This window comes from Rattus norvegicus, chromosome 11 (assembly GCF_036323735.1).
Source record: "Rattus norvegicus strain BN/NHsdMcwi chromosome 11, GRCr8, whole genome shotgun sequence".
Lineage (NCBI taxonomy): Eukaryota > Metazoa > Chordata > Mammalia > Rodentia > Muridae > Rattus > Rattus norvegicus.
The window spans coordinates 29,343,545-29,371,239 of NC_086029.1; the positions used below are offsets into that span (position 1 = coordinate 29,343,545).

General features: G+C 38.0%; 1 long non-coding RNA gene across 12 annotated transcripts in view; it reads left to right on the plus strand.

Annotated features, from left to right (window-relative positions):
- Positions 1–27,695, plus strand: part of LOC103693508 (uncharacterized) — a 490,050-nt gene that overhangs the window by 47,755 nt on the left and 414,600 nt on the right. For 8 of the 12 annotated variants that reach the window (XR_010056218.1, XR_010056220.1, XR_010056219.1 and 5 more), the window contains exon 1: positions 9,386–27,695. The exons of 1 other annotated variant lie outside the window; for it this stretch is intronic. This is a non-coding gene — a long non-coding RNA (uncharacterized LOC103693508). Of the gene's footprint in view, positions 1–9,382 lie in introns of those variants that run through there. 3 more of the 12 variants (XR_005491062.2, XR_010056221.1, XR_010056232.1) reach the window with 3 other exon arrangements.

The following is a 27,695-nucleotide window of genomic DNA, read 5'->3' on the forward strand; positions in this document are numbered from 1 at the left end:
TATTTTTAAAGATTTAAGCAATCTTAGGCATCAGGGAAATGTAAGTTAAAACTATTCTGACATTTATTCTTACCTCACTCCAGAAAAGCTCCATCAGGAAAATAAATGAAAACTAGTTCCGAGGACGGTGTAAAGAAAAAGTAACCATCAATTAGTGTTGATAGAATGGCTGCTACATCCATATAGAAATCAGTGTAGAGCAGTTTCAGAAAGATAGAATTAGAAGTACCACATGGCTTTAGTATACTCCTAGAGATGCACTAAGAGTCCTAGTGTTATTAGAGAGAGATTTGGACATCCGTGTTTATTGGTGCACTACTCACAACGGCTAGAAAAAGGAATCAGTCAAATATTCATCAACAGATGTCTTAGGGTTTTACTGCTTTGAACACCATGACCAAGTCAATTCTCATAAGGACAGCATTTAATTGGGGCTGGCTTACAGATTCAGAGGTTCAGTCCTTTATCATCAAGGCAGGAACATGGCAGAATTCATGCAGGCATGGTGCAGGCAAAGCTGAGAGTTCTAGATCTTCATCTGAAGGCTGCTAGTGGAAGACTGGCTTCCAGGAAGCTAGGATGAGGGTCCATATGCACAGTGACACACCTACTCCAACACGGCCACACCTCTAATAGTGCCACTCCCTGAACAGAGCATATATAAACCATCACAACAGATACACAAGTAAATTATCTGTGATCCACAGTATAGTGACGCCTAGGAAGTTGAAATCAAGACATTTACAAGAAAATGAATGGAACTAGAAATTTTTATGTCCAACAAAGTAACCCATAAGCAGAAACACAAATTATTCATGTTTTTCTTCATATAAGGAATACGTGAGTGTGTGTGCACGTGTGTGTGTGTGTGTGTGTGTGTGTGTGTGTGTGTAGGTTTGTGTACTAGCATATCTGTCTATGGTAATTGGTCATGAAACTGAATATAGGACTATGAGAGGGTAAAATAGGTTTTAATGGAGGATGGACAATACAACATGGCTGTCAAGAAAGCAGAGCTGGGTACTAGAAGAAGAATGCTTGCAGCAGGAGAGCATGGAATTAGGGTGGGGTGGGGGAATTTGAGAAGAAAGAAATCTGTTGGTTTATTTTAAACAAAAAACTTGCTTAATAATGGCAGTTACCAAACAAACCCGAAGAAGTACTATTACTAATAGAATATGCAAATTTCTTTTTTTCTAAATTATAAATTCCCAGCTTGAGACATTGGTGATTTTACACCTACAACCTCAGAGAAGATACCACCATCTGTTTAATACTATGCCAAGACAACATAAATACTAGACACATGAAACTAAGAACATCATGACTATAATCATAATTTTACTACCAAATACAGAAATGAGTATGTGATTAATTATACTGTTGAAACTCTCTATGTAACCTGCAATTATAAACTTACTTGTTTATAATGTTGGAAATTTTTAACATTTACTACCCAGAAGTCAAAAGCTAATCATGTCTTAAATAGCTGTCTCCCAGCTCTGGATTTAATGTTAAAAGTAATAGCCCATATTATAATTGAAGATTTTAAACATTACAGAACAAAGTTTAAATAAGAGCTACAGCTTCTTCCCATATTTTTTTTGTTGAAAGTTTTGTCTTAATTCTTGTGAAGGAGCATAAATTAAAATTAGTGACATCTGGAATCAATGTGACTACAATTTTCATGCATTTTCTTTTTATTTGAATAGTATCACGGATCCATTCATTTTGCCCATTCAATTACATGAGGTATTTTAGTTTACTTAGAATAACATGTGCTTTAAAACTCTTGTGTGAAAAAAAAACCTCTTGGATGAAATTCTAAACTACTCTTGACTTTGGGGATTTAAATTTATTTTGAAGGAAGTTTAGTTATTTCAGTAAATATGTTTATTCAGTGCTTTACTAAAGAATCTGAATTAATGTCCATCATTTCAACTTTTCAACTTTCCTATTGATCCACTAACATATGGGGTGAGTAAGAAAGACTCTGGCTTTACATTTAGTAGTATGCAAATATATGTGGACTTATTGTTATACAGATATAAAAGCAAATAAAATGAAATTTAACAAAATGCTTATTAGCTCAAGCTTTTTGCCTAAGCACATTTTATGATGTAGGATTATCTCAGACTATTATGAATGATGGTACTTCTTCCACTACATTAGAAAGAGATTGTTGGGGGGAGGGGGGTGGTGGGGGGAGGATGGGAAGGGGAACACCCATAGAGAAGAGGAGGGGGAGGGGTTAGGGGGTTGTTGGCCCGGAAACTGGGAAAGGGAATAACAATCAAAATGTAAATAAGAAATACCCAAGTTAATAAAGATGAAAAAAATTTTAAAAAAGAGAAAGAGATAGTTCTAAACTTTAGGGAATGAATGTATATTAAAGATTTCTTTTACATGTTTTACAGAACTTATATTGATAGGACCACTCTTTGACACAGGAAAAGACAGTATGGCAAACACTTTTAGTCCTATCACTTGGGCAGCAGATGTAGAGAAATCTCATTGATTGAAGGCTAGCCTGGTCTACATAGCAAAATCAAGGCCAGAGCCAACAGTCTAATCCTGTTGTTCTTAAGAAAAAGGGAACCAAAAGAGTGACCGCAAAGTTCCCAGGCGTGACAGAGAAATGGATCACAGATGTACCTGTGTGCTGTTTTTAAACTCCACAATGACAAGTGAAGGTGCAGAAAGTGAATGCTGACTTAGTGAAGGGTGGAAGGCTCTGATCATGGTCACCAATTTTGAAACCTTAGCAGCCATTTTTTTCCAGCTGGAGTAAAGACAGGAGGAAACGCCTAGAGTTTCTCAAGGCAGAAATGTGCTCCCAACACCCAGTATGGTAAAAAGAGACTCAATGGAAACGTGTCCTGCATTCTTTTATCCTTTATTATAGTTATATAAAAAGCTTTATTCTTAAGAATATTTATAGGCTTGCCTAAGACATGGGATTAATTGAGGATTTCATTATAATTCAGATGTTGGATAACCACATGTGTTCATCAAATGTTAAGTAGACTGAATTGCCTCTCTTGCTTCTGATCTAAACCACTGAACCAAGAATGCTTGAGTGGAAGTCAACAGTGACCAGTACATGAGGTTATGAGTTGCTTTATTCCAGATTTAAAGAAATACCAAGCAAACAAACAAACAAACAAACAAAACAAAACAAAGACAAAAACCAAAACAAAAACCAGAACCCAGGCACTGCACTCAGAAAGCAGCAGAAAGTTTTGCACGGGTTGGGGTGTGGATGAAACAGTCTCCATCTTTCATAGTTCAATCTATCATCCATTTTGTCCATGATTCTCGGGCCAGACTTTGCTAGTGAAAGACGCAGTTTCAAATGGCGTTATCCAAATTATTTACCCAAATCACTTCAACCACAAACTATAGCACAGTGGCTTCTGGAATGCATCATGGGAAATAGTGGAATATAAGCTGTGTCTTGTAATCCATCTAGAAAGTCAATTAACAGTCCTCGGTTATGTTTTGATAACTTTTTTCTTTGTAAGCAACAATGAACGGAAAACTATTATAATGGGGAAGAACTGTCCTTCTGCAAATCTAAGAAGCTTTCTAGGTATGAGTAGGCTAGCCAAAAATATTTCTGGAGGCAGCTTTATGGTAGGAACTGGAAGTGCTGGCATAGGCTGTTGAAATTGGCATATGTGTTTACTGTCTGGAGCATTCACCTCTAAAGGAGATGTCATTGATGCTGACTTTCTCAGATGCTCCCCACCATTTCCTTGAATTCCTTGTTGTTAGGTTAAGGTCATATGAACAAAGTCTTATTAATCGAAGGGACATTTGTGTGTTGTAATCTGAGGGAGTACATGAACCAGAAAAAGAATGAATGTTTTCTGTAAATTGCTGTCTTAGGGTTTCCACTGTTGTGATGAGACATCCTGACCAAACCAACTGTTATACAGGAAAACATTGAGTTGGGACTGGCTTACAGTTTTAGAGGTTTAGTTCATTGTTGTTACAGCAGAAATGTGTTTACCTAAACATTAAACACTAATAAGTGTTTGATCAGAGGATGTTAGTCCCAACAAATATGGTACAAGGGCTGGCTAATCAGGAGTCTAAAGCTGGTCCACAATAAGGTAATTAAGCTCTGAACCTGCCCCATCTCAACCTGGCTACACCACTCCAGGGACTCAGTCTTCACGGACATGTCTTCTTTCCAAGAGGTCTCATTCAGCATCACAATTGAGGGTTTGTTGAAATTTGATTTCCGTGATGGTTAGTAAGACATTTGATGTCATCAGTTGATTTTGTCCTTTCCTCTGTTACACACATTCCATTTCTGTTGCCCTGCATCCTTCCTGTGTTACCTAGAAGGCATGTGAAAAGAGTCAGATTTCAGTTGTGTAACTACCCAGGTTTCTGAGCCATATGCCAGAGCAGCACTTGATTTCAGAGTTAATTTGAAGTCATTAAATGTAATCAGAAAAACTTTTATAATTAAATCCTTTCACAATGAGTTTCGCTATATCTTTATGCTGATCTCTGTCCAGCTTGTAATTATACAATTATATTTTTCGTTTTCTGAGATTTATTTTTATTTTATGTGCATCAGTGATTTGCCCCATACCACATGTGTGTAGTAACCTTGCAAGCTAGAGGAGAATATCAGATATATTGGAACTAAAGTTACAGATGGTTATTAGCATTGTATGGGTGATTTTTCAAAGCCTACTTTTAGTTAGGGTTCTTTAATGCGTTAACCTCCCTTCTAGCCCACTGTCCACCAGAGGCATTGGAAAGGAAAGGTTAATAGAGTAAAGGAGGATGTGGACCTGTTTAGAAATAGCTCTTTAGAGCAAATCCAATTTGCATTGTTAGGGTATGAGAAGTTCAGTTCACAGGAATCAGCAGTAGCAGTTCAATCCACTTGCAAACATCATTCATGAATCTGCAAGGGCAGATCAATCCAAAAGAAATCAGGAGGCTCTGCCAATCTGCCTCAGGCTGCAGAAGGCACACGAAGCTGAAGGACACCATCAGATTTTTGGTGCGTTTCTGTCTACAAAGTCATGACAAACAATGATCAGCAAAGAACAGTAAGGATTACCAATAGTCATCTACTGTCTGTTGGGTTACATTTTTACCCTTTTCAAATGTGTTCTCTCAAGTGTCTGTTCTAGAAAACATCAGGTGACCTTTATTTCCAGGTTGGTTTCAGAAAGACACCGTATCTGTTCTTAGCAAAAATACTCCCACATGTCTGCTTCAGCAAAAACATCCTCTCATAAGGTACTTTCTGGAAAAACATCACATGACACAACTTGGTCTCCAAACAAACCAGAAATTTCTAATTTGTCCTCTGAAAACGTGGTCAGTGTTTCTAAGCACAGAGCAATCTTTCTAGACCTATAATTCTGTTTTTAAAAACAAACAATAAACAACAAGCAAATCTTCATTTAACACTCCCACGGTCTTTTTCTCTTCATTCATTCATTTCCATCATAGGCAGTTTGTAGAGCTATAGACAATAGTTGACTTACTAGAGTCTGATATTTCCTTAGTGTTACTGTATTGACATTAAGTCATTGCTGCTCATTGCTTTGATCACACATCTAGAGTATCTTCCCTAAGTATACACAAGTACATACACATACCTTTATTCTTTCTCCATATTAAGCATGTGAAAAAGTACTTTCTGCGATGGATTCTATGTATTTAGTCCAGGTTGGCCTGTAACTTCCTCTGTAGTCCAAGCTGGCACAGTCCTCATGATATTCTTAGCTTGGATTTCCCAGGTGCTGGGGTTACTGGTGTGTGCATCACCATGCTTTGCTGCATGGGAAAGATTAATTTGTAAAAGTGGGGATCTATTTGCTTTCCACAACAAAGACATCTAAAAACCAGAACTCATTGTAATGACAGCGTGAGTATACATGAACCTGCAAGAAATAAATCTGATTGGGAGTCTCTGGTTCTTCCTGAGTAAGATTACTGCTGGAGGCTTCCATGTGTGTACAATGTAGTCATAGTCTGGATGCTGCTGGGAGATGTGTGACTCAATAGGCAGCTAAGAGATCCCCAAATTCATAACCATACTATGGTTGTGTCACATACATCTTATTATATGTTATAGTTTCCAAGCAAACTACCTTATTTTCCATTTCTCTTATTCAGGTCAGAATTGTATTATGGCGAATGACTGTTCTAGCCACACACTGATGTTTTCCCCTCTCCCTTCCATTGCTTGTAATAAGTATTGAACTTCAAAACCAAGTTCAGACTCTGTTTCTAGGTAATTTACCAAATGACAAGCCTAAATTTGAAACATTATTTTCAGCCTTTTGAATGAGCAAAGGGAAAAGGAAGTAAGGTAGACTAGTATGCGCATTGGAAAAAATTGAAAGGTTGGTTGAAAATTTGACTGGAAGAGATCTATACAAGAAAGTGCAGGATTTGTCCCTTGTAAAAACAGAAGATCTCCTCTAATTTCCCTTTGGGGAACTGACTAACATCCAAGTATTTAAAGACTGCGATGGCTAGTTTTATGTAAATTGATACAAACTAATGTTTTCCAAAAGGAAGAACCTCAATTGAGAAAAGATCTCCATTACTACCAGCTGTATGACATTTTCTTAAGTAGTGATTGATAGAGGAGAATCCAGCCCACAGTGGTGCCATCCTTGAATTGAATAAGAAAGCAGGCTAATATCCAAAGTATACAAAGAACTCAAGAAGTTAGATTCCCGAGAGCCAAATAACCCTATTAAAAATGGGGTACAGATCTATACAAAGAATTCTCAGATGAGGAATATCAAGTGGCTGAGAAGCACCTAAATAAATGTTCAGCATCCTTAGTCATTGGGGAAATGCAAATCAAAACAACCCTGAGATTCCACCTCACATCAGTCAGAATGGCTAAGATCAGAAACTTAGGTGACAACAGATGCTGGCGAGGATGTGGAGAAAGAGGAACACTCCTCCATTGTTGATGGGATTGCAGACTGGTACAACCATTCTGGAAACCAGTCTGGAGGTTCCTCAGCAAATTGGACATTCCACTACCTGAGGACCCAACTATACCTCTCCTGGGCTTTACCCAAATGATGCTTGAAAATACAAGGACACATGATCCACTGTGTTCATAGCAGCCTTATTTATAATAGCCAGAAGCTGGAAAGAACCCAGATGTCCTTCAACAGAGGAATGGATACAGAAAATGTGGTACATCTACACAATGGAGTACTACTCAGCTATCAAAATAATGACTTTATGAAATTCTTAGGCATATAGATGGAACTAGAAAATATCCTCCTGAGTGAGGTAACCTAATAACAGAAAAACAAACACATGGTATGCATTCACTGATAAGTGGATATTAGCCCCAAAGCTCGAATTACTCAAGATACAATCCACAGACCACATGAAGCTCAAAGGATGACCAAAGTATGGATGCTGCAGTCCTTCTTAAAAGGGGGAACAAAAATATTCAAAGAGTTTGGAGTGGAGACTGAAGGAATGGACATTCAGAGCCTGCCCCCCCCTCTGAGTATACAGCATGCATATATATATATATATATATACATATATACATATATATATATGGCTATCAAAACTAGATAATATTGATAAAGCCAAGAAATGAATGTTGATAGTAGCCTGATAGAGCTTTCTCTTGAAAGGCTCAGCCAGAGCATGTCAAATACAGAGGCAAATTCCAGCAGCAAACATTGAACTGAGAATGGGGTCCCCATTGGAGGAATTAGAGAAAGGATTAAAGGAGCTAAAGGGGCTTGCAACCCCAGAAGAACAATAATACCAACCAACCAGAGCTCCCAAGGACTAAACCAATATTCAAAAACTATACATGGACTGACCCATGCAGCTCCAGCTGCATATGTAACAAAGGATGGCCTTGGGCACCAATGGAAGGAGAAGCCCTTGGTCCTGCCATGGTTGGACCTCCAGTGTAGGGGAATGTCGAGGGGCATAAAGGGGGGTTGGATGGGAAGGGGAACACCTGTATAGAAGAAGAGGAGGGGGATGGGGTAGGGATTTATGGACAGGAAGCCGGGAAGGGGAATAACATTTGAAATGTAAAAAAAAATCCAATAAAAATAAATAAATTCACTTATGAAAAAAAAAAGAAAAAAGAAAGCAGGCTGGGCAAGCCATGATGAGCAAACCAGTAAGCAGCACCCTCCAGAGTCACTGCATCAATTTCTTTCTCCATGTTTCTGGCTTCCTTTGATGATGGATGGTATATAGAAGTCTAAGCCAATTAAACCCTTTCCTTCCCAAGTTGTTTTCTTATGGTGTTTCACCTCAGCAGTAGTAACTATGACAAAGGCCATTAAGGAGTCATTTCTGAAAATATGACTTTTCACTCAGTGTGATGACTATGGTAAAAATTAGTGGGCATCATTTCCCTTACCCTAATCTTATCTGCTTGGGGAGAAAAACACCAGACTTGTATTCCTCAAGTCATTCTGTCATTTTTTTTGAAACATTTGTTTTTATTTATATGTATGTATGTATGTATGTATGTATGTATGTATGCATGCATGCAAGTATGTGTATGTGTATGCCATGTGAATGTTGGTATCTACAAAGGCCAGAATAGGGTGTTAGGGCCCCTGGAACTGGCTTTGCAGGCAGGTATATGCCATCCACGTTGGATGCTGCAGACCGAGTTCAGATCCTCTGTAAGAGCAGCTCGTGCTCTTAATTCATGAACCGTGCTCTAGACTCACTCTGTCATTATGCTTTAGGAAATATATTTGTTAGCTCTTCTAGATCAGGAAACTCTGAGTTTTTATCTAATTGCTGTTCTTTTTAGGCAGAAAAAAAATCCCTTAAATACAGACTAAAGTAAAATCTTAATAGACCTAGAAAAACGTGATAGTGTTTATTCTTACTAAATTGAATGAAAATACATTATAAAATACTATAGTCACTATGTGACAATGATATATGTGTGCCTCAGGTTTGAATGTTCATAGATTCCCAAGTAAGAAATGTACTAAAAATGGTATTTAATTTTTATTTGTAAGAGGTAAATTTCTTAATTCCCATTTTGAAGCTTTTTTCCTTGTATTGGTACAACTAACCAACCATTGACTTTATTTTTACCACAGATTATTTACAAAAATTATGAATAAGCATGCACAGTAAGCACATAAGCATTTACAATTATTTTATAGTTTAAATGTAGTCAATGAGATGCTTAGAATTTTTAGATTGATGTTATTTTTTGGGTAGTCTAGAAAAGTAATATGTAGATATATTCACTTATATTTCATTCTCATAGAAAATGTTTTCTACTTTTAGAAGGTTTAAATCATTAATAGTTCAAATTATTATATAATAAAAATTGTTAACATGTTAAAATAGTAAATATACTTAGTTCTGCTATAAACATTTCTCTTTGTTATATTTCCCTTTGAGATGAGGTCTTTAACTTGAGCTGTGAAAGGCACGTGGAGTTGAATTTTAAATCAGCTACAGAGTTTCTCTTGGTTAGTATTTTAAAGTGAAAATAACAAATGCACATTTCATGTATTTTGTACCTCATATAACATTTTCATTGGGTTATTTTTTCATCTCCTCAAGTTTGTTGCAACACCTGGTATAACTGTTCTCATTTTATCAGATGAGTACGCACAGGCGATGTGAAATAGATCCATGATTTAATCCAGATCTGACTCCTGGTGCCTCCAAATCAATGGCAATCAAAATGTAAATGAAACGATATAAGAATATATAGCGGGAATGAATAAGCCAGGAGAGTAAAATTTAACCTAGGGCCATAATCATTAACTTGGGTATTCTTGAGGGAGCTACAGTAATTAAATGATTTTTGATTGCTACATTGGAATTATAAAGAACATCACACCCATGAAATGTAAAAAGGGAAGGTCCGGGCATCTTTCACCATGACAAAACAAATGTCATTTTAGATTATTTATTGTTCATTTTTGAAGTGATGGATGTACAAGACAAAAATAAAATACCTTGAACAGTAAGACCATACACACTTAGTAGTGTGTAGAGGTTCAGGAAACTAAAGCCCCACACTGCAAATATGCAATGCCTCTCATGTTGCAGATGATGTCATTGCAGGGCTTCTTCTGTCTCCCCACTTCCTTCCAACATAGACTACTGGCATCAGCTCTCGCAGCACCACAGAAATCACAGAGAAACCAGCAGTTCCTAAGTCTGAGAAGAACTCTTAGGTTCAAACATTTCACAGATTTGTGAACTGGAAACAGCAAAAAAGAGGAGATTTAAAATACATATATGTAGTAGTTGAGAGTTCTATGTCTAAACGACTGAAGACTGAGTATATTCATGGGTAACATACAGTTTGATAATTCCCCTTTTCCACTATTCTGGTTCACTAGCAACTCATGAATACTTTCTATATCAGATCTGTTAATGATTCAGGTTTGCATTAGTTTTGCTTTTAAATAAGTCATATTTGATTTTTAAGCTATATAACTGTTATGGGCCCTTGGAACTTATTTTTGTAGAGTGAAGTAATGAGGCCGTATTCCCACTTTGCTAACTACTCACACATTTTATTAAAGAGATTTTATTTCTTTTGCTAGAATATCCATTAAATACTTCACTTCTACAACTGCCTAGAGCCAAACTAATAATGTTCAAGTGATCCATGATCAGGTTGTGTGTCAGCACCACATTTTGGAAACTAAATGCCCATATATTGTTTAATTCCATGTCTTGGTGTTTGTGACTTTTACTCATGTTAGCATAGATATGGTGCTTATGTTTTGACATCTCTACTTGTGTGGCAGTTCTACTCATGACCTTAACACATGATCAGTGCTGCTGTGGTCTTATCACTCTCCCTTTCCATTAACTTCCTCAGCCCCATAAGAACATTTCCAACAGCTTAGGGCTGTTCTGTATTTATACTGCCATGCAGGAATATATCCCCTTTATTCATGTTAACTTGTATCTAGTTCTCTTATGTCCTTTTAGGAAGAAATTTAGGAATTTTTCAAATTCTCCGCTTCTAGCTCCTATGCTCCCAATTTTCCTTTACTCCATTCCCAGAAGGATTTGTGTCCAAACTTCTAAGGAAACAACTCTCAATTTAGTTGCCACTGACCTTTATGTCACTAAATATAATGATCAATTCTCAATTTGCTTCTTATTCAAGCACCATTTCATATGACAAATGAATGTCATTCATGAATTCTTTCCTAGTTTGACTTTTGAGATTTGGTTATTGGTTTTATTATGCTGCCCTGGGACTTCCTTTATTCTTTTCTTTGCTGGTCTCCTATGTTACTTCTTCCTCAGTACTGCTTTACATGTGTATCATATCTAACAAGAATTGTGACTTGGCCTTGGGACAAGGCATGGCTACCGTGAAGCTTCCACAGAACATGATTTCTGAGGGCCTGTATGGTAGGGAATGCTCGGCTCTTACTGTTTCAAGGCAATCTTCACGTATTCAGCTGCTTCCTTGGTGAAATTAACTCAAATATTATAGACCAGGATTTCTCTTGAGAGTCTATTTTGAGGAAACTGAGCTTTACGCATTGAGGTTCAGGATAACTAGTGATGAAAGTAGAATGTCCCATCTCTTATAGTCTAGGCGTGTGTCTGAACACAGTATCATTTTTGGCATGCATTCTATGGAAAAGGCAAACTCAAAGTTACAGCAGAATAAATGGATCCATTAGCCATGGGACAAATCACAAGTGACATACCTCCATCTGCCCTTTCTGTATTCCTCGTCCTATTCTTTAAATCATGTTGGAGTGGGTCAGAGCTCAATCTCTTTTCTTCATACTGCTTTTTTATATTTCTGAGTGTAGCCATTCACATTGCTGTAAGTGTAGCTTGAATATTAGCTTTCACACATGATATTTAAGTAATGCACTTCCAAATCACAATGCAGAAGTCAACTCTTAAATACGCAACTTTATAACATTTATACATTATGAATGTTTCTACACACGCTGCTAATAGATACTCCAAACTCATTGCTTTCAAAATGAAATTCCTAGTTCATCTAGGCCCCTCTTCCTCAGTCCTCTAGCTTTTTTATTAATAAGAAAAAGCATTCTGAGATCTTTCATTGACAGTTTTCCTCTTCTATTCCACATGGATTACAACGGAAGATTCTCTTGGGGACTGTTCTCAACTTAACCCCCAGTTCTGGTGCCTTCTCCAACCTTTTCCATCACTAGAAGCAGTGAAGCCTAAGCAAGCCAATGGCTTAGGTTGCCCTCCAACACGAGAGATCCTAAAGTGTAAGCTAAACATGCACAGCTCACGCCTTTACTAGTTTATTAATGAAGTTATACCACGTCTGCTTTTGTGCTTAGTATCCTGAGTCATAATTGAGGCGCAATGTCTGAGAGGACAGCTGCTGATGTGAGTGTACATGGTTTTAGGATATTTTGGTCAACATTGAAAACAACTTTCCTATTGCCTTTGACTTTTCTGGAACCTCACTTTGTCATTAAGATATAGAATTTTGTTTCTTACCCCAAAATTTATATTTTCATTTATGATGTCTGCCTAAACATTTGATTGAAGTAAGCTATTTATATTATAGTTTATCATGTTACTTCTTAAATGGAATATTTGAAATTGTCAATAAAACAGGGTTTTAGTTTCATGGTGTGCTGGAATAGATATCACTTTACAATTTGTAAATACTTTAGAAATAGCAGCCAAATTTTAGACTATCATATTGTCTACCAAATGTTATAGGGTTTGCTGAGTGACACGCTATCTGCATAGCTCAGGAGCTGACTTTCTGTGTCAGTTTGCTTTGTACTTCTGTGTTAGAACACTCACCAAAAACAAGTGGGAAAGAATAAACTCCAGTGTTACAGCCTCCAGACCTTAGTCCAATGGTGTGGGAATGCAGAGCAGGAACCCAAGGCAGGAACGTAGAGGCAAGAGCTAAGTCAGAAACCCTGGCTACAGTCCATCTAATAGAGGCATGTTCTCAGTATGAGTCTAGCTTATGTCAGGTTGACAGGAAAACTAACCAACACATTTACTCTCACTTTTCACATTATATTGTTATTGAGGTTATCTGTGTGTTTTTTTCATGTGTTATGCATGCATGGGCACATGTACAGGTATATCCATGTATTCACTTGTGGAGGCCAGCAGTCAATGTGGGATTTCCCCCTCTGCTCTCCATATTACCTTTTGACATAGGGTCTTGTGCTGAATGTGAGCGTTGATAGCTGGCTAGACCTGCTAGCAAAGAGTCTTTAGTGTTCCCCTGGCTCCTCCTCCTCATGATGGGATTACAATGGCATGCTGCCTCCTCTAGCTGTTCAAATGAGTACTGGGTAACTAACTCATGTCTGCAAACTTATATCGCAAGAATTTTACCCTCCGAGGAATATCCTTAGGCTTCCACAAGTGGGGCCTATTTTAAATGGAAAAGGGCAGATTTTTAAATGGAATAGAAAACTATGAGTTCATCTTAGAATGCATTGTGAATTGTGCTACAGTGAATGACAGAAAACACCAATCAGAACAGTGAGAGGCTATTCCACATGGAGTTTGTTATATGTACCCACTTACTGTTATTAATAAAAGGGAAGCCAATACATTTTGGATACAAGCACAATGAGAGTATTCCACAAAGTTAATTACTATGAGAAACTATGTCCCTACGGTTATTAGGCCTGCTTATATTTCATCCTAATTTGGTTTACTTTTAGATGATGTGATATTTCTTTTTACAGAGGTTACTGACTGTCACCTCTTTCCTAGGAATGTATCTTGTCAGTCTGGCAGTATATTGACAATAGCACTGTGGCTATGGCTAAACCATTTGGACCAGTGTTCTGCTGGGAGATGATGAACTCCATTGAGATTGATTTTTTTTCTTCATCTGTGGAAAAGTGTACATGTGATTATGCCAAGATGAAACTAACCTCTTAGAGTGAATTAAATAAATGCAGATTTAAAACTTGGTCCCATTTCGGCCAGCGGAGTGTCTCATATCCTTAGTTTCCTTGTGCTTAACATGTGGGTAATTCCTGCCTCTTAAAGGTATAGTGTGTAATAAGGAAGCTCATACCTGCCAGACACTTAACACGGAGCTCAGTGACTACTTGATAATTGTCTTAGTCAGGGTTTCTATTCCTGCACAAACATCATGACCAAGAAGCAGGTTGGGGAGGAAAGGGTTTATTCAGCTTACACTTCCACATTGCTGTTCATCACTAAAGGAAGTCAGGACTGGAAGTCAAGCAGATCAGGAAGCAGGGACTGATGCAGAAGCCTTGGAGGGATATTTCTCACTGGCTTGCTTCTCCTGTCTTGCTCAGCTTGCTTTCTTTTAGAACCCAAGACCACTAGCCCAGGGATGGCACCACCCACAATGGGCTGCGTCCTCCCACCTTGACCACTAGTTGAGAAAATGCCCTACAGCTGGATCTCTTGAAGGCATTTCCACAACTGAAGCTCTTTTTCTGTGATAAGTCCAGCTTGTGTCAAGTTAACACACAAAACTAGCCAATACAATAACTGTTCATTATTGTTGTAATTATAGATTTTACACATATGTATATTCATTTGCACAGATGCTCGCACACACACACTTTTCACTCTTGGATCTTTTTCTTCTTTTATTTACAAACATATAGGCTGGATAAATAACTGAGAGATATTCTCACATTAACTGAGTAATTGCTTCATTTAAAAATTTCCCACCTTGTCTGTTATGCCCTTTGTACTTTGTAGTTCAAATGATTTATATCACTGTCTTTTTTACAAATTTTATTTAATCTCTTTTTTATACTCCAGATCTTATCTCCCTCCTGTTCCACCCTCTGACTGTCCCACATCTCATACCCTTCCCCCCTGTCTCCATGAGGATGTCCCCAGTCCCTATCCCTACCCACTACTCCCTTCCCCCAACCCCACCAGACCTCCCCACTCCCTGGGCCCCCAGTCTCTTGAGGGTTAGTTGCATCTTCTCTGACTGAACCCAGACCAGGCAGTCCTCTGTTGTATTTCTGTTGGGGGCCTTATATCAGCTGGTCTGTGCTGTCAGGTTGGTGATCCAGTGTCTGAGAGATCTCGAGGTCCAGGTTAATTGAGACTGCTGGACCTCCTACAGGGTTGCCCTCCTCCTCAGCTTCTCCTAGCTTTTCCCTAATTCAACCACAGGGGTCAGCAGTTTCTGTTCATTGGTTGGGTTTAAGTATCTGCATCTGACTCTTTGAGCTGCTTGTTGGGTCTTTTGGAGGGCAGTCATGATAGGTCCTTTTATGTGAGCACTCCATGGCCTCAGTGATATTGTCAGACCTCGGAGCCTCCCCTTGTGTTAGATCCCACTTTGGGCCTGTTGCTGAACCTCCTTTCCCTCAGGCTCTTCTCCGGTTTTGTTCCTGCAGTTCTTTCAGACAGGAACAATTCTGGGTCAGAGTTTTTGACTGTGGGATAGCAACCCCATCCCTCACTTGATGCTCTGTCTTTTTGCAGGACGTGAGCTCTACATGTTCTCTCTCCCCACTGTAGGGCATTTCATCTAAGGACCCTCCCTATTCCTAACTGCTTAATAATTTTATTTCAAAAGTGAAAACTCTTAAATTCTAAAAGTAAAATTTAAAGTTTCTTTTTCTTTGTTCACTTTGTGTATGGGGCAGGAGCCCTCATGTGTATGTGTACCTGTGGAGATCAGAGGATCCCTGCTTCCCCGAGGTAGATCCTGAGAACCAAGCTCAGGTCATCAGACTTGGTAGCATGTGTCTTTATTTATGAAACTACTTGTCAGCCTTAGAAAAAAATTAATTTCCAGTAGGTTAGCCAATACCAAATGGTTATTGCTGGAATCATGAATAGAGTTCCAAAGAAGTAGGCTCTGAGATCAGTGAAAGAATGGGCTTGGTAGCAAGGTGAAGGGAGGAACAAGAGCTTCCTTCTTCCACATCTCAAATTGACATCCAACAGAAGGTGTGGCTGAGATTCGATCCGAGTTAAAGGCATGTATGTTTCCCAGCTCAAAAGATCTGGATTGACAGTGTGTCTCCTTACCTAAAATGTCTGGATTTGAAGCTAATTTTCCTACTTAGAATTAACAAAAAATCCCTCCAGGTATGTCTTCCACTTGTGGCTTTTAGTTCCAGATGTAATCAAGTTGACAACCAAGAATAATTATAATACAAACATACATTCATACATACATACACACAACACACACACCATACACACACACGACAATACTCAAAGAAAAAGAGGCAGTGAATTTGAAGGAAGGCAAAGGCGGATACATGGGAGGCTTTGGAGGGAGGAAAGGGAAGGGGGAAATTATAAAATTGTTTTGTTACCTCAAAAATTGTTAAAATATTTTATTCTTGAGATATGCTTGTGTGTGAGAGTAGATGTGAATGCTGACTTACGTGTCAAGGAAGTAAATGCCAGTGCCACCACATACATATGGGGGGTCAAAGGGCAAGCCTTTACCTTTTTTTTTTTTTTGTAACCCGGTGGTTTTTTTTGTTGTTGTTGTTGTTTTTTGTTTTTGTTTTTTTGTTTTGTTTTGTTTTGTTTTGTTTGGTAACCTGGTGTGTTTTTTGTTTTCCTTTTGCTGCTGTTTAAACTAGGCCTAGCTGACCCCTGAGGTCTATACATTCTCCTGTTTCTACCTTCCATCTCTACAGAGAGGTGCTCTGAGATTACAGATGTGTATACTATAGTGTCTGGGCTCTTAAAACTGGGCTGTGGGGATTGTCTAGCAAGTACTTTTACACACTGAGCTATTGCCAGACTGTTAAAAGAGAACTTTTAGAAAAAAGATATTGTGTTGTGCTTTTTAAGAAGTGCATGATACTTGGCTGAATTTATTTGGCTGGATTTTGAAGTAGTCGAAACTTTAGAATGCTAAAGGAAAGTTAAAACAGAAAAACAAAGCAACACAAAGCACAAGAAGACAGAAATCCAAAACCAAAGCCAGAGTGTACTCCAAGATACTCCATTAATTTGGAAAACATGAAAAGGGCATGGATAATTTAGTAAAACATTTGGATATGAAATGTACAGCTTAGAGCAGATACTGCCTGAGTTGTGTACAGCATGGATACCCTTTCATTTATAATTCAATTCCTGTGTGTGTGTGTGTGTGTGTGTGTGTGTGTGTGTGTGTGTGTTTAAGGATTGTTTTTGATATCCTGAGTGTTTTGTGCTTCTATATGAATTTTAAGATTACTTATTAAAAATTCTGTGAAAAGCTCTTTTGGAATTATAGTAAGGATTACCATGCTTATTTAGTAACGATCTCTCAGATTTCAAAACTAGTATTAGAAACTTGCTGTGTAAGTTTTAAGGCTAGTGGAGAATCCATTCTGTCCTGGAACACTAGCAATGCACATTTTAGGAGGTTTTAATCAGAAATGTTGCAGAAGAAATAGTCTTTTTATTTGAGGGGATAGAGGGCTTTTAAATTGCTTATTTCAACTGTGGAAGGCCCAAATTTGAATCTGGGCTTATTGTTGAAATGCACTATTAGTCTAATCCTTCATTTTCTCATCAATTAAAAACTTATCTGTATTCTCTCATTCACTTATCAGTAATTCGCCGAGTGTTTTAAAGTTGGTTGTTAAAAAATCCCTTTGTTTATGGCAATAAGGCACCATTCATTTTGTGAACTTTATAAAACCACCCTCTGCCAGTTTTGGTCTTTGAGAATAGCTCTAAAGATGTGTTCCCACAGTAATTACTGATTCCAGAGATGTTCATTAAAGAATGAAGTCAGAGGCAAGCGATTGAAACAATTGTATCCCACCAAAGCCAGCTTTATTGCCCACCTTCCCTACATCCACAGGGCTGTGAGTAAAGTGGGGGAGGGAACCCATTGGAAAACATTGTACAGCGCTTGTCCTTTTGAGTGATAATACATGTTTCTATTTAAATCAAATTTTCAGTAAAGGATTAGTAGAAAGCCAGGATACTTTTAATCTGCACCCAGCTGTCTGTCAGACACTTGCTGAGAATGGCCACTGGTCCACTGCTCCTACAGTCTATTGCCCACAGCAGTAGCCAGGATGGCGAAAGGAGTGAACCCCTAAAGATGAATCAAATTTTATTGGAGAGAAAGAAAACAGAAAAACAGCGATGCTTTTACAAATGGCTTCGGAGTTGCCTGTTTCATTTAGACCAGCTCCATGGCTGTGGGATGCAGGGAGAGGAATTTGAATGTTATGGTAGCTTGCTTGTCAGAACCCAAATTACTGGAATGTGTTTAGGTATTGCACAGTTATCCTGCAATTTTGGTCTGGCCTCCCACTGAGACTTAATAGGCAAATACAGTGACAAACTGAGGGAGAGATTTTGTGTATCAGCCTGCAGTGAGATAGCTGCATATAAATATCCCTTTCCAGAAGTGAAGCCTTATTTACTTCCATGGCTTGAGAAAATACAATGGACAAAGGAAGGAGACCTGAGGGCATGGGTTTGGATGCATACCCTACATTTCTAGGTGCTAACCAGGCTGGAGCCCACCATTGGTAATGAGCGCCTTCCTTCCTTGTTTGCATGAAAAAGGCATAGCTGACTGGGCTTGGAGCAGCTTTCTGGTCTGGGCTGCCAGACTTGAGCTTTTTCCTCCACCTTATTATCCAGCTTTGGTTTAGTTGGTATTATATCATGTAGATTTCAAATACACATAGAGCTTAGTGCCGTCATTATGAACATCTGATTGATTGGCCTTTGAAGATGGGAAAGCATAGAGGTCCTGACTGGCTCAACACTAAACTTTGACAATCTTCACAGGAGACATAGCAAGGGTTCTGCGGAATAGCCAAGAAGCAGGGAGAACCTGGCATTATGGTATCCGAAAACATTTCTTTGGAATTTGGGCAGTCAATATTTGAAGTCAGTGGCGAAATCATGGATGCCTTCCAAGCCTCATCCTTTTCATCTGTAAAACAGGAATCTTAACTTGACCTGCCTTAACCTTTTTGCTGTTAGGAAAAAATTTGTTATATGGATTATTCAAGGTTCTTCGTTGTTTGTTTCCTTGGGGTGTCTCAGGGAACCACGGCCGACCTTGAACTGGCTGTGTGACAGAGGGTGACTCCAAACTCCTGATCCTCTTGCCTCTACTTCCAGAGTGATGTAATTAAAGGCATATCCCATCATACCTCGCTTTGTATGGTTTTGGTGATCAAACCTGGGGATTCAGACATACTAGGAATTAATCTACCAACTGAGAAAATTTAAGATTCGCTTAAAAAAAAAACCTTTATGGACACAGTAAGTATTGTATCAATGTTAGTTCTAATTTACTACGACCAGAGTGCTTTTTCTTTTAAAATGATTCTGATACATATACCCATTACCAAAGTTCGAGAAAATATCCCTGTGTTTCTACCACTAATATAGCCATTCTATACCTTCATTAAAACAGGATCTCATTTTATGTTATACTTCATAACCTGTGTAGTAGTTGTTCTTCCTAGCTAACAGTGCATGGCTGTGTCCATCAATAAACATGGTTGTGTATCTGTATCACGTTCCATATAGCCCAAAATTCATGCAACGGTCCCTGGAATCCCAAGTATTCTTTGTGACTACAGATAAGAACTGTCTTTAACCAACACATTCTTGTTGACCAGCCCTAGCTGTTTGGCCTGTCATTGAAACTGAACAGATATTCACATAATACTTAGATCTGAGCCCCGGCTCTGGAGCCACACTTGATGCTGAGTCCCAGATCTAGAGCTTCTCTGGATAAGGGTTCTGGATCATCATGCTGAAGTGTGAGTCCCAGCTCTGGAGCCTCATCAGATGTTTACATCTGAGTTTCAGCCAGGAAGCTACTGTGTGTGCCAAGAGGGCTGGCCAGCAAGCTCCTGGTGATTCCTGATGTTTCTCCCTCTCTTACACTTGCACCCCCAGAATGATGGATGCCCATCAGTGCATCTGGCACTCTGTGGGTCTGGGGATCTGGACTTAGGTTCTACCACTTGAAAAAAAACCTGAGCAATCTCTTCAGCCTATGATTTACTTTCTTACCATTTCTGAGGATTCAGGGGCTTTCCATCAATATTTAGGATTTGGTACCCCATAGATTAATGCAGGGGGAGGGTTCAAAGGCAGCAGGGTATTTTCTCTTTTCAAAGACAAAATCTGATAGTACTGGTAAAAAATGAAAGTATTCTAAATATTTTTTACCATGAGTTCTGCTGAAATGCCATTTCTACAATAACGACGTAAATTATTATCAGGTAATTTGGGAGGGTGACAATTTTGTGAGCTCTCATGCATAACCTACCAACCAAATAAATAAGTAAACAGGGTGCACATAGAATTGATATTGGTTGTATGTATGAATTTTTACAAGTTATGATATATACATTTTCCATTATATAGAGATCATAAGAGTCTATTTGTAAAGAACTAGTTTATATGATTAGAAGACTATTAACTATAGTTCATTTGGTAAAGGCAGAGTCTATTTTTTTATTAAATTAATACTACCCAGGTAAGTCTTAATTCGTTACTTTACTTTTCCTTTCTGTTATCTGTAGTATATTAATATAAACATTAATTTCAGGAAGAACTGTAACAATTTAGGTAACTGAAATATCATTGCCATCATATAATACCCACACATATGCTAATGTGGAAAGTCAAAAACAAAGAACTGAGGAACTACAGGTTACATGGACCATTGAGCAATGGCGTTTGTCTTCCCCAAAAATGAGTCCCCTGATTAGTTATACAATATTAAGTGGTCAGCCCTGAAGTCATATACTGACTTCATTCAGCAATGCTGAATGAACTGTTGTATTTATATAGTTATGATTTTATATGTGTACGTATGCCACAATGATAAACAATGAGTTTGAGACAAAAATTTGAGAGGGTTTAACAGGGGAGGGACATGGGAAGAGTTGGAGAGAGGCAAAGTGATGTAAATTTATTTTAATTACATTTTAAAAATTGAATTAAACATATTTTTACTGATGGCTAAGAAAGCCAGTTGGCACTTTGGAAGAAGTTTATAGGTGAGACAATTGGACTGCCAAAAGTAAGCATGTAATATTCTCTTCCATAACCCCTATAGGGAACAAAGAAGACATGGTGATTTAATAGAGGTATGCTTTTAAAATCCAGGTTTCCTTACACATGTATATATGATTTTACTAAACATCTTATTCTGTACTGTGTCATTAAAGCAATTTATAAAAACTGAATGGGCCAGTCTGACTTGACACAATACTTTTATACGTCCTATTTCTTTTCATTATGAACATCTCAGTAACTATATGATGGTATCAAATATTCTCCACCTTGTTTATTTCCACTAAAAGTTTCCAAATTATTTTAGGATTAGCATAACTTTGTAGTAATCCGCACTGTAGGATAGCAGTTTTTTAACTTGAGCTGAACATGCAAACCCCCTGGGGAGGTTTAGAACCCCTCTGCCAAAGACAGCACAAACCAGTTAAATAGAAATATTGACTCCTAGAATGCTGGCCATACGATCTTGTCCAATTCCCCCGGCAGTTCCAATGTACAGCCAAGTTTAGCAAGTAGTGTTACTTGGAAAGAAATGCTTAGCTTTTTAATTTTTCCCATTAGACATTATTACGGTATGCTTTCCAGGAAGGGCTGTCCTTGTTCATTTTTACACTGGAAACAAAACTAAAAGAAAAAGTAAAAAACAACATTTTCGTTTTGTTTCTACTTGACGTGATAGCAATGCATTCTCAATAAAAGAAAATTTTCAGTAGATACCTTGGTGTTCTGGTGGGAGAAGTCAATGGCAGGCTTCCAGTTGTGGATGTAATACTTTTTACGGTGGATGGGGGATTGTCTGAGGGAGGAAATCTGTCTTTATTGGCTTGCACTTGACCTTTGTCCGTGTAAACATAAAGTGCCTCTCTTGAAGTGTTTGGAATATACAGCCAAATTGTCCATTAATGACTCATACTACACTAAACTATAAAAGTTCTGTGCACTTAAACCAAGTTTGCCACGTGAAACAGTAGAATCATGAGTTGTGATTCGGTGTTGACAGGATAGGGGGAAGCCACAGGTTTTCTTCGGCTGAAATGGCTTTTCACTGAGGGATGAACTGTAAAATGGTTTGGAGGATCTTTTATCCAACCTTAAAACAAAGTTCAGTGAACAAAACTCAACTCTGACCTACAAAGTGGTAGGGCCTACGTAGGATAGTGCTGAGAGAGTGAGACTGAGAACCTCCTGTTTTTATTTTTCTTTTCTGGCGTATACTTGTGAAAAGATATGGACTGGAAATCTCATAGGTTTTAAATTTGAAAAGTGAGTCCCCAGGTACCATTTAAAAAGAAAGGGCTATGTAAGTTTCCCCACTATTTTGAGGAGATAAAGACTGGATTTTAATTCTATGTGTCATCCCACCACCTCAAATCTGAGAATTCCAAAAATCGAAAACATTGTGAAATGCCAAGCCTTCGGTTTCGAAACAGACAACGTTGGTGGAAACGTTCACATCTGACCTTATCTGATGTATCATACTAAAAACATTTCATTGCCTCTAAGGAACAAGGTGCAAATGAAACACGTATGGACACACATGAATACAACTTCAAAGTGGGCCTTGTCTCCAAAACATCTCACAACATCTATGCATTATTTTAAAATCTGAAAAAGAAATTCAAAATCTCTAAAATGTCTCACCTGAGCATTTTTTGATACAGAATAATATACCTATATTCGATAGTATTAAGAGTAAGTAAAAATTAATCTGTGGGTTGTTCTAATTTCTGTGGTATTTTACTGTGACTCATAAAAAAAGTATTTTTTTCCATTGACTTCTCAAATGGCATTTAGAAGACACTGGCTTTCTAGAGTTTAAAGAATTGGATGTTTTTTTCCCAAAAATTCTTTCTTTATATCTTCTATTTTAGCTTTTAGAATTTTCAGATTAGAGATGATCTATTATTTGAGGAGATATTACACTCCGAAGTCTCTAGATTGACTTCTCTAACAGTTCTTCTTTCATTTAAATGCAGTTTTACTGAGTTTTAGTTGAAGCTTCAAACTGATGGGCAAACAGGGCAGCACGATGAACTGTTACTTGCATGAGGTGGATTTGCTCACTGGATGCTAAGTTGCAAAGAACAACAAGCCTGCTTTTCTCCTTTCACATAACTGTGGCTTGCCATTTATCCAGTGATCTCTCTCCCATTTTGGTTTCCTTAGGCAGGGTAATTTCAAAAGTTTTTTCACATGGTCAAAGTCTGTAGTAGCTCTTTGGTAGGCCATGAACTCAAAACTCATGAATATTCCACCCACTCTATATGTACCCAAACAGATGTGATGATTCTACTGTAACGGTTCCCTCTAGTAAACTTATATGGAAAATTATATCATTGTACATCTTCAGGAATGCCATTCTTTCCCACTGCATTTCAATAGATGTTTAATGAAACTTGGTACTTACTGAAAGGAAAACTTCAGGTGGACACTCAATAAATGAGGTAATATTTTCAGTTAATGAATGAATGAAGTGCCTTGGTCTATGGCTTCATTATGCTTTTCTCCTTGCTTCAGAGGGCTCTTGAAATACAAGATCTGACGTCATGTAAAGGTAAGCTAATTTAAACCTTGTCTTTAAACGCAGGCAGTGGGAGATTCTCACTGTGTTTAATCAAGGGCTACGTGTGGGGAACATTTCCCTGTAGGTGATAGATAGTGTTAGGCAGACTATAACATGCAAACGGATCATATTTTAGTACAATAAAAATTAATAGGGAGCAGTGTTTAAGGTTAGACTGTAAAATTGGTGGAACAAAGTTTAATAAAGCACACTCCTACAATTGACTTTATGTATCACTTAGATAATATTGCCAACTTTCCTATTCTACCGAGACATTTGCGTTAACTCTTAGGAGTGTATTTTTACACCCATTATAGGTCTTGCCTCACACGCCAAGTCATATTCCATGGATGACTCGCAGAACTTATTCTTTTAAAGTTCTATAAAAAATTCTATAAATGTAACTTAATGAAAAAAATCTAGAATACTATGGGCTCAATGAAAAACATATTTCTACAAGTGGAAAAAAAACAAATTTGAAAAAAATTATTGAACAAATAGGTTTAACAGAATACACATTTCCTAAGCCGCTGCTGGATCATCTTGTACAGTCTAACATGAAAAATTCATCTTGCTCTTTGGTGGCGTTGGGACTTGGTTCTGAATCTCCACGGGAACCCTTTGTCTTTCCTTACTGATGTTCTCACTGTTTTAATAGTTGATGTTTTCCCTGAAAATTCGTTCCTTGTACCTTCTGCTTTAGATTTTGGGATTTTTCAGATTAGAGATGATGGATTATTTAGTAAGTAATTATACTTCATCTAGTGTGGGTCAAATGTGCAACCATGAGAAGTCATCTATGATCAAGGAAGATGGTATCTTATGACTCTAAGCTACCCAAGACTCTGTAAACATTTGCAAAGGAAGAGAAGCGTATGCATCAGCAACAGAAGCACTCATTACAATCATACAAGATACAGAGGAAGAATACACTTAGTTTAGTTGTAGTCACATGGGAATGGACTAGGAACCAGAGAAAACTGGTTTAACATATATAACATGACCAAGGTGACTCCCGTTCCCCCATGACAATTCCTTCCATTGTAGTGCATTTGACCATCCATCATATCAGGAACTTCTTGGATTCCTACTTTGCTATTCCATCATTTGGACATTTCTATTTATTGAATGATTTTTTTGATTATACGGGGGAAGAGAAAGATAAATCTAGTTTTGTATGACTTCCTCTAGTTGCCATACAAGAAAGTGAATTGAAATGGTATAAAGTCTACAGTGTCTACGACATGGACAACACTTTACAGAGAGCAAACCATTCAGAATATAATTATATAAAAGGTGAATTAGAGTTGATAAAAGCCCAAAACACTTCACCCAGATGGGCATGGAGAATGGTGCTCAGAAGAGTAGAACATTTATTTCATGCTACAAACTGTTTCCTCAAACACGGAAACAAGAACCCAGGTATTGGGCTTCACAACTTAGCTTCTGGAACTATATATTAAAATCAGACAGACCTGCTGAATGCCTGCCAAGAAGGCACTTCTAGATAAATGCAGCCTGGGGACTTTAAGAGTGCTCTTGGCTTATTCTTACAGTACTTTTAAGCACTCATCTACTATCCATTTATGACTCAAGATATTTCATCTCAGCACTGAAATTGAGATAGATTCCCATGTCATATGCAAGACATATAATCAGAATTTTGGGTAAACATTCAGATATTTTCAGCTCTGTAGATACAGAGTACTAAAGAAAATTGTAAGCATCAGCAAAGGAGCTCATGAAATGCCCGAATCCGTTTATAAATAAAAGATTAAACAGGTGGAAAACGAGTACAGCAGGAAACATAGCTAAAGCTTCACTACTTCTAGGTAAATTGTTAAAAAGATGAGTCCGCTTATTTACAGGAAGAATAATCGTGTCTTCAACATCACTTCTTTATCTGTAGTTATCTTTTGTAATGAATTGATGAAAAGAATGAGAGTTACAGTATTTTTCCGTATGCTAGTTAAGTATGTCTTCCCACTTATGGCTTGACTTTAAGGATAAACAATTGGGGCTAGCTCTAATGGCTTTAGTAACACGTTAACAAGGAGAGTATATTAATGCATTTCAGTGACTAGGGTATTTCTCTGTAATCTTAAAGGTGCTAGGAAAAGATTTGGGGGGAAGGCAACTGGACCTTGTATATAATCAGCTTGCTAATGCATTTAATCAAATGCAAAACATTCACATAAGAACACTTATATGGCCTCATGTATTTGTAGTAAGATCCATATTAAATTTTATATAAAAATATCTGGATCTTTCTCCCCTACTTTATTGCTATTTTTATATGACATTACAAAAATTTTCTTTGGTATTATTAGTGAATATATAGATTATAGATAGATAAGATATAAATATAGGTAGAAATAGAGATTAGACACAATATATGTTTATATAGATATTCTCATCTACTATGATAAATATTAATTATATATAAACATAAAATCCAATTTATTAGAATAAAATAAAATCTTAAATTCTCAAACATTCAAAATAAGCAACCATATATTTTATGTCTAACTATCTTGGTTCTTGTCTTGCTGTCTTCTGTCTTTGGGGAATCCTAACAACTCATACAGACAATAATTAAAGAAGTAAATAAGAAGAAACAATTTAGAAACCCCCAAATAGAAACTTATTAAAGTTATTTCCAGTGTCCCAGATTGAACCTGTGACATGATAGTCGCTCCAGGTTGTTTCCATTTCCTGCCCATGTCCCTGGCCAGAACCCCAAGCAAGCATGTTGTGTAGGCCAAATCTAAAACGAAGAGAAAAAGGGGAAGAGAGGAGCACTATTTTTAACTGTGGGAAAGGCCACTATTTTAAAAGAGAAAGCAAAGTGCTGACTTTCAACTTTCCGGGATAAGTGTTGATCTGCTTCTCTCCCGCACCACCCTTAAGATTTCTGTGTTTTGGTGACTGGATGCACAAAAAGAAATGAGAAGCATCCTCCTTGACTTTTCTCCTTTTAGTCTTTATTCAATATTTTAAAAAGCAGGCTGTAGAGATGAATGTAGGTTTTCCGTGACAACTTCTGCCTCTGGTGCCTTCTTCGCACTTTACGGTGTACCGTGTGCCAGCTGCACGTTAGACCACGTACAAATCATCCAGTTACTACGTGGAGATCCTGCTCATGGCAGCCCTGCAGCTTCAGACGGTACAAACAAGACGTGGACATCCAACAACAATAAGCCAAGCAAACCCTACGTGAAAACAATAACTAGTTGGGTAATAAATCATATGAGGAAAGACAAAGACGAGAATTATTTTCAGGACGATGCTAAATAAGTTGCTTTTGCTCTTTACAAGCGCAGTTAAGCTGTAACATATACTCTTGTGGAAAGATCTACTAAATGTCTTGGACGCATAAAGGAGGGAAGACCTATTTAGTTAATTTTAAACCGTCAGCTCATCCCCCTCCCCCATTCTTTCAGCAAAATAAACTGTTTTGCAGAATGAGAGGGTTAAGAAAAGGCCCAAGTGAGTCACTCCAATTTGTTTCCACATTCTGAACAGTCAATAAAGGAATTTATTGCCTCATTAGGCATTTTGAGCAGATTTCTGGAAATTTGGGTGACGTAAGACCAAAAAGGAACTCAGAAAGATGTTCGGAAAGTGGTGGCCGCTGAGATCGTGTTTGAGATTGTAAGTCACCTATTAGGCTGCCCTGACATGGTGGCGACGTTTTAAGAAACGGTAGTAGGCAGGAACTGAGCTGGATCCACTTATAGGAGGAGAATGAGACAGAAACTAATTTTATCAAGTTGCGAACTAACAGTGCAATCACACACACACACACACACACACACACACACACACACACAAAGTAAGGTGATAGAGGACAGAGGGTTGGAAGGGGTCTCAATAACAAACATCCCTAGGCTTTTCTCAAAGAAATGCAAATTGTCATTGGACTGGATGGTAAGCAAGACACACAGCATATAGCACTCCAACTTCCTCCTTCAGTTCCCTCACACTTCGCTTAGCTGCTATTTAGTCCAAATGCTCATGCTCCAAATTACAGTCATCCCTCCCTGGCCTCCGGGGAGCCTGAAGGATCCTGTCTCCCTGTGTGATTCAGAGACTCACTAGAAGGGCCGTGAAG